General features: G+C 39.0%; 1 pseudogene; it reads right to left on the bottom strand.

Annotated features, from left to right (window-relative positions):
- The window catches only part of LOC101580972, a 9886-nt pseudogene extending 7892 nt beyond the window's left edge, over positions 1-1994 (bottom strand).
- Positions 1995-6737: the final 4743 nt, after the last annotated feature.

The raw sequence follows: 6737 nt of genomic DNA, 5'->3' as shown, positions 1-6737 counted from the left end.
TTCATCTTTGCATCATCTTGCAGGTGATGAATTATTCTTTCCTGCATCCTTGTTGTTTTTAAGAGATCCTTTCTTACTTTTTCACTAGCTGCACCAGCATCTTCAACGTCTGAAACTCTGTCTTCATTTTCACTTAAACAGTTTTGCAAGCTTGTGATTGAGATTTTCATTTCCTCTCTATCTGTTTGACTCTGGTTCACACGATCTATTTCTTTCCTGAAACGCTCATTCAAGGAACCTGTCATTTTTCTAATCTCCTCTATTGTTTTTTAATCAATGTCTTCTTTAGAAGCAGTTATAAATTCTTTTACTGCAGTGTTTTCTTTCAGATTGGGTTTCCTCCCTTTTTGTCTGTAGTTGATGCTTTACTTCAGATGCTATGAGTTCTGAGAATTCTTTTTTTATTTCAGAAAACAGTTGTGCTCTGATTTCCTCTATATCTTTCTGCTGTTGCTTATTTACTATCGACGGTCTTAATTCATGCATTTGAGCCAAGCTAGTGTCCTCTGCACTTGTTTGGGTGGGTACTTGGTTTCCTCCATATTTTTCTGCATTTGATACTTTAGTGCAGATGTTATTCATTCAGGGATTTCTTTTTTTATTTCCAATCTGAGTTCCTCTATACCTTTCTGCAGCTGTTTCTTTATTTCAGAAGCCTTTGATTCATTACTTTCAGCTGTGTGATTGCCAATTTGTTCTCTTTAGTGTCCTCTGCACTTTTTACAGGTGGTGTTGTCTTCTAAGGTTGCATTTTGTTCTTTATCGTCATTTTGTGTAGCACTGTCTTCTGACTTTTGTTGCAGATCTTCGTTGAAGTTATAACCTTAGTACGTAATGAAGTTCAGGTGCAGATCTACAAAGTGTGGATTTATCCAGCTGTGTCTGGGTTGGGTCTGGCTGCTGTGCTCAGCTCTTTCCTGCTCCTGCCCTTGAGGGTGAACCTGTTGTGCTCCTGTGGCAAGATGTTCTGCTCTTGGACTAGATGAGTGGTACTATCCTCTACCCTCTCTGTAGGGATTGCAGCTGCAGAGTTACACCCCAGGCCTGTATGGCAGGCCTGAGCTGAGCCTGTAGGGGACAAGGTGGAGTAGGGGTAGAGGTAGCTCTCCCACACACTCACTGTGTCTGGGCTAGGACTGGGTCTGGGTGTTTCCAGCACGCGGCAGAAATTCCTACTTGGCGGGCGGGGTGGGGGAGGTGCTGCGAAGTGGTGTGAGGTGTCCCAAGGTGGTGGAAGAGGATCTGGTCCACAGTGTGCCTGGGCTGGTACCCGGAGTTGGTCCCACCAGCGCAGGGTAACAGGAAACTCTCCCACACGCTCACCGGACCTAGGCTAGGACTGCGTCTGGGTGTTCCCGGAACGTGGCAGAAATTCCTACTGGGGGGGCGGGGTGGGGGAGGTACTGTGGAGTGGTCTTGGGTGTCCCAAGGGGGTAGAAGAGGGTCTGACCTATGCTGCGCCTGGGCTGGGACCCAGGGTTGGTCCCGCTGGCGCAGGGTAGCCAGAAACTCTCCCACACACTCATGGGACCTGGGCTAGGAGTGCTCCAGCTTTCTTGACATCATGTTGTGTCACCCTGGATACTGTACACGTCCAGTGCACACACTTGCTGAGCTGGTAATGAGTGCCTTTGCTGAATCTGGGCTTCTCCATGGACATACCTATACTCTCCAGCATTTCTTTGTTCACATTATCATAGAAACTGGTTTTAATTTCTAGAAGTTGCTATGAGGCTTCCATGGATCTAGGTATGCATGACAGTCCACAAATAGAATGGTTATCTTACATCCTATTGTCAAGAACACATTAGTTGAGGATGTAGGGATAATCTAAGCCACAAGTTGTGTGTCTGTGATTGTGATAGTTCAATAAACTTTAAATTCCCATCCCTTCAATTTATCCTTCACCTTCTCTCCGCCAATAGCTCCTGAAGATTCTCTGGGACATGGTGCAGTTTGTCTTTGAGTCTGGGAGTGACCCTTGCCCTTGCCATCCCCACTTCTCATGCTCATCCACCACCTGCACCCCTTCCTCTGTTGCCATAGCCACTGTGTTTCAGAAAATGTTGTACAAATCCTACCAGGGTGATTAGCCCAGCTAGGTTTGATTCTTTAAAATTAATTTGTATTAGTATACTTTTACAGTACATAATGATCACGTTTGTCATTGCAAGTTGATATGTGTACACATATTTTAATTTTTTAATTCTTTTATTTCCCCTCACTTCTCCCACACCTCAACTCTTGGACCCTTCCCATTTGCAAAAGTACTACCTTTTTGTTCTATCTACTGTTATCTCTCTTTATTTTGCTGTTTAGTTTATTTGTACTTTGGGCTTCTCATATAAGAGAAACTATATGTAAGCTTGTATGTTTGATTTATTTCACTTATAGTATGGTCTCAAGATATGGGAGCCTGCCAGTTAGCTCAGTTGTTTAAGGACTTGCTTATGCAAATAGTCAGGCACAGGATACCATAGTTTGATCCCCATCTCCACTTGCCTTATCAGACCTGCCCTTCAGGCAGCCTGAGACACCAAAAAAATAAAAAAAAATCCTACTCAAGGTAAATTCATTTTCCTACAAATGACTCAGATTTACCCTTCTTTATAGCAGAGTACTTTACTATTGGGTATAAAATCATATTTTCTTTACCCATTCATCAGTTGATGGACATATAGGAGGCTTCCCAAACTATTATAAGTTGTGTTGCTGTAAACATGGACATGCATGTATCACGGTAATATTACATATCCAGATATTGAGAAAAAGAATAGCTGGGTTAAATAGAATTTCTAGTTTTAGTTTTCTAAGAAATCCCTATACTGATTTCCAAAGTGGAATGTACAAGTTTACCTTCCCATCTACAGTGTACAAAGGTGTCTTTTTCCCTGACAGTCTCACCAGCATTTATTATTATTTGATTTCTTGGTGATTACCATTCTTCCTGGAGTAAGATGGAATCTCAGTGTTTTAATTTGTATTCTGAAAATGGCTGTAGGTGTTGAAAACTCTTTCCTTTTATGTATGAGCCATTTGCACTTTGTCTTCTGAGAAGTTTCTGCTTATTTAACTTGGCCATTTTTTGATTTGGGGGTCTAATTATTTTGAGTTCTTTCTATTGTAGACATTAGTCCTCTGTTCAAGGAGTAGCTAGAAAAATCTTTCCTATTCTGTAGGTTGCTCTTCATTCCTTTTTCCCCTTTGTTTTACCTTCTAAACTTGATACTATCCTATTTGTTGATTCTTGACACTATTTCTTGTGTAATTGAGGGTCTGTTCAGCTAAGCCTTGCTATGTCTTCAGGAGTAGTACCTATTTTATCTTTCAGTGGATTGATTTGTTAACACTTAGACATTTGGTTCATTTTGATTTTAGTTCCATACATGGTGATAAATAATGGGTCTAGGTTTTTTCTTATACATGTGGATAGCCAGTTTTCCCAGAACCTTTTCTTTAAAGAGGCTGTCTTTCCTCTAGCTTATGATTTTGGCCTCTTAGTCAAAGATTAAATGGCTGAATGTTCCTGGGGATGTTTCTCCATCCTCTATTCTGTTCTATAAACAACATACATGTATCTTTTTGTGCTAGTATAATGTTGTTTTTTGTAACTGTATTGCATTCCTCCTGCTTTACTTTCATTGCCCAGAATTGCTATTGCTTTTTTGGATGTCTTCTGCTTCCATATAAATTTTAGGAATTTTTTTCTGGTTCTGTGAGAAAGTCTGTGAGCATCTACATGTAATCTATATATTAGTTTTGGTAGCATGGCTATTAGGAAATATTGGTTCTGCCTATCCAAGAATGGGTGATATCCTTATATTTTCCAATGTCTTCTTCAATCTCCTTTTGTAGACTAGTCTAGTTTTTGTTTTACAAGTATTTCTCTCCCTTAGTTAGGTTAATTTTTAACTAATTTTTCAGGTATTGTAAATGGTATGATTTTCCTTATTTCTTTTTCATTGCTATTGATTTTGTACGATGCTACCTTGGTGAATTTTTTTATTAGTCCTGCTATCCTTTTCATGGGATATTTTGATCATCAATGTAAAGGATTATGTCACCTGTAAATAAGAATAGTTTGACTTCCTTTCCTTTATGTATCTATTTTATCTATTTCTCTTGCTTCGTTGCTCTTTATTGGGGGGAAATGTTTTGAGTACTCTATTGAATAGAAGTGACAGTGGATATCCTTGTCTTGTTCCTGCCTCAGGGTACGTGCTTTTCCTCTGTGCTCATTTGTATACTCTCACCCTTGCTGTCAACCTCTAAGTGGCCATCTTTCTATAGCTTTTATTTCTTAATCTGCATTTTAGCTTTTCACATTCTAAACACTATTAGTCATTTGTTGGTTTTGTTATGTTTTTTAGGTTTTTTTTTTTTTTTTTTTTTTTTGCAGAACCGCATATTGAACTCAGGCCCTTGCACTTGCCAGGGAAGCGCTTATTCCACTGAGCCATCTCCCCAGTCCCAACTATTAGTCATTTGTTAAATCTTAGTATGTGTTTTAAAATTTTCAAAATAACAATAAATAACAATACGATTGCTAACAAATGATTATTTTTAAAAAGCTCAGGATTTCTTTCCAGTTCCTTTGACCAAATAATTGTGTCTACTGAAATAACTCCTGTCTTTGTAGTTAGGTCCCTCACCAGGTGCTGGATAAATAGGTTCATTTTCCTTTATCATTTGGTTTCAAATTTTAGAGACAGTTTTTTAAAAAAATTTATTTGGATTTACCTTTTTTTTTAATAATTTTGAATTATATGACATTTGCATAGTTCCAAGTCATATCTACAATACAAAGGCATATTCTTAGAGATGTAGCTATTATTTCTGTCACTTCTATCCAGTTTTCTCCTTTCAAGATAACAGGTTTTTTTTCAGTTTGCATACTTTAAATGTGTTAAGAGATATTTTTCTTCTCCTTTTGCTTACTTAGGACATGGCTCAGTAAATACACAGTTCTGTGCTTTGATTTTTTTTGCAACAAGATATATTTTATTTTTGAGACTTCTTTTTTGAGACAGATTCACTATGTAGCCAAGGCTATCTACAAACTATCTATAAGCCAATAGCTTACCCTAGCCTCCCAACTGCCGGGATCACAGATGTGTATCATGATGCCCAGGTTATATTTCATTGTTTTATACATATGAAGCACTATTTTAAAAGATCTCCCAGCACCCAGGCTGGGTGTGTGTGTGGGCCTGTCTGCCTGCTTGCTATATCCACTTGCAGCCAGTGTCCAGGCTGAGCATGTATGTGGGACCATCCCCACAATCGCCAGAAAATCCTCCATCAGAGAGGTCTGGTGTAGAACCCTGTAGCAGAACTCCCCATTGATAGGGAAGTGAACATCTTGCCAGAGGGGGAAAGTGGGTTCACGTCCATGGGCTGCAGCAGAAAGAATTGGAATACAGCAGCCAGATCCAAACCAAGCCCACTTGGATGAGTTTGAACTTGGTAGATCCAGACCTGATAAGATGAGACACTTTGCTAGACCCAGATCTATGAAAGCATCTTCTCTCTTTCTCTCTTGATTGAGAGAGTGGACAATAGGTAACTGGGATGAACTAGTCTTCCTGGAAGACCCCATATATATCAATGGGAGGTCATCAGACAGGATTTAGGGGAACAAATTTAAATGCAAATTCCCAATTTAATATTTACTTAGCTATACAGTAATAATGTTTGCAATTATGGTCTAGAATACAAACCCATTAGTTACAAAAGTTTGTCAATTGCTAAACAACACTACTTATTATTAGTTTTACTAAATGTAGTTCTGTAAATACAAGACTGTAACTGCCTTAACCATGTAAACTCTCTTGGGTAAAAATATCGATAGGTGCTAAGGTAATAACTGAACCAAAGCTCTACCTTACAGGTCAGAGGACAGAGCTATGCAAAAATGACAAATAGAAGGAGCAAAATGCATTATTAGGCCTTGAGAACACCCAGAACAAATGCAAGAGACACTAGCATAGAAGAAATTGGAAGTCATACATCTAAGATAATAGTATCTGAAGTAAAGAAACAACTGTAGAAAAGTATAGAGGGAATCACATTAGAAATATTCTCTGAAGTAAAAACAGAAATGATAACTATTATGAAAGAATTACTTCCTGCTTCCAAAGAAAGCACTCATAAAAATAGAAGAGAATAGAAAAATGATGGAATCCTTCAATGAGCAATATAGGAAAGAAATAGAATGTATGAAGCAGATTCAAAGAGAAATATAGGAGATTAAAAGCTCAATCACCAGCTAGCAAGACCGTTTGAATGAAAGTGAAGATAGAGTTTCAGACTTTGAAGACACCATTGCAGCTAGTGGAAAGGTAAGAAAAGATCTCTTAAAAACAAGTAGGATGCAGTAAAAATGATTCAATATCTGCAAGACGATGCAAAGATGAACAACATAAGACTAATAGGCATCAATGAGAAAGAAGGAGTCAATACAAGTGATATAAAAAGAATACAGGCAAAAGTAATAGCAGAAAATAGCTCAGCAGATTAAAGTACCTGCAAGCAGGTGCAGGGGTCAGGTATTCGACCCCCAGACCTGCTGTGCCAACCCTGCCGCTGGGGCACGCTGAGATGGCAATTGAGACTGGGTGTGGTGGCACATGCCTGTAATTCCAGCTCTTGGGAAGCTGTAAACAGGCAGATCACTACGAGTCCAATCTAGCAGTGAGACCCTGAACACTCTGTAGGCCCTTCCCTAAAATACAAAA

Source organism: Octodon degus, unplaced genomic scaffold, assembly GCF_000260255.1.
Source record: "Octodon degus isolate 3935 unplaced genomic scaffold, OctDeg1.0 scaffold00171, whole genome shotgun sequence".
Taxonomy (NCBI): domain Eukaryota; kingdom Metazoa; phylum Chordata; class Mammalia; order Rodentia; family Octodontidae; genus Octodon; species Octodon degus.
This window is presented reverse-complemented; position numbering and strand designations above follow the sequence as displayed.